Genomic DNA, 977 nt, shown 5'->3' on the forward strand with positions numbered 1-977 from the left:
GCTGCCGCCCTCCATCGCGTCGCTCCCCGCCAGGCCGCCGGGGCTGCGCTGCTGCCATCGCGGGCCGGTGCCGAATGCCGCTCGGGCGAGCGGACCGGAGGGGCCCGGCGGTACCGGGAGCACCGCGCCGGAGGAGCAAGCGGCAGCCGCGGGTCGGCGCCGGGCGGGTCCCAGCAGCGCCGGGCGCCATCGCCCGCAGAGCCGCAAGCACCGGGCGGCGGCCATGCTGCCGGCGCGCGCCCTGCGACACTTCCGCCCCGCCCGACCTGCGCGTGGCGCTCCGCACGTCCCGGTCTGCCGGAGGTTGCGGGTTCGAGGCCCGGTCCGGTACCGACCCGCAGGCGCTGCGGGGGGAAGGAGGAGAAGGAGGAGGCTGGAGGGTTCCCGCGCCCTCTTGAGATGAACCGTGGCCTTCCTCACCTGCCCCTCCCCCCCCCCTGCTCCCCTAGTGGGGGTCGTGTGTGCGCGGAAGGCAAAAGCATCCCGGGAGAAACGAGTGCGGAGCTGTGCGGGGAACGGGGTGCGGCCAAAAATCCCCAAAACGAAAGAAACTCCCTCGGAAGAAGCGGCCCCGCTCCTCTCAGCGCCCACCGCCCCGGCCCGGGGTGTGCCAGCACCTCAGGTGTCACCCGGGGCACAGATGGCTTTGGGTGAACACACCCCCAGCCCGCAGCCTCTCTGGGCACCCGCACTGAACAAAAAAAATAAATTTCCTTGTGCTGAGAGGGAATCTCCTGGGTTGTGGCCTTTGTCTCACTGGGAGCAGCCCCGGCCCGCACCCCCAGAGCCTTCCTCGGGCCATTCCTGGGGGGCAATGCCCTTCGTCATCTTCAGAGCCCTTCCTGGGACTGTCCCGAAGAACCACAGAATAATTTGGGTTGGGACCTCTAAAGCTCATCCAGCCCAACCCCCCTGCAGGAATCAGGGACCCCCTCACCAGGATCGGGGTGCTCAGAGCCTCCTCAAACCTCACCCTG

This window comes from Calypte anna, chromosome 28, assembly GCF_003957555.1.
Source record: "Calypte anna isolate BGI_N300 chromosome 28, bCalAnn1_v1.p, whole genome shotgun sequence".
In the NCBI taxonomy this organism is placed as follows: domain Eukaryota; kingdom Metazoa; phylum Chordata; class Aves; order Apodiformes; family Trochilidae; genus Calypte; species Calypte anna.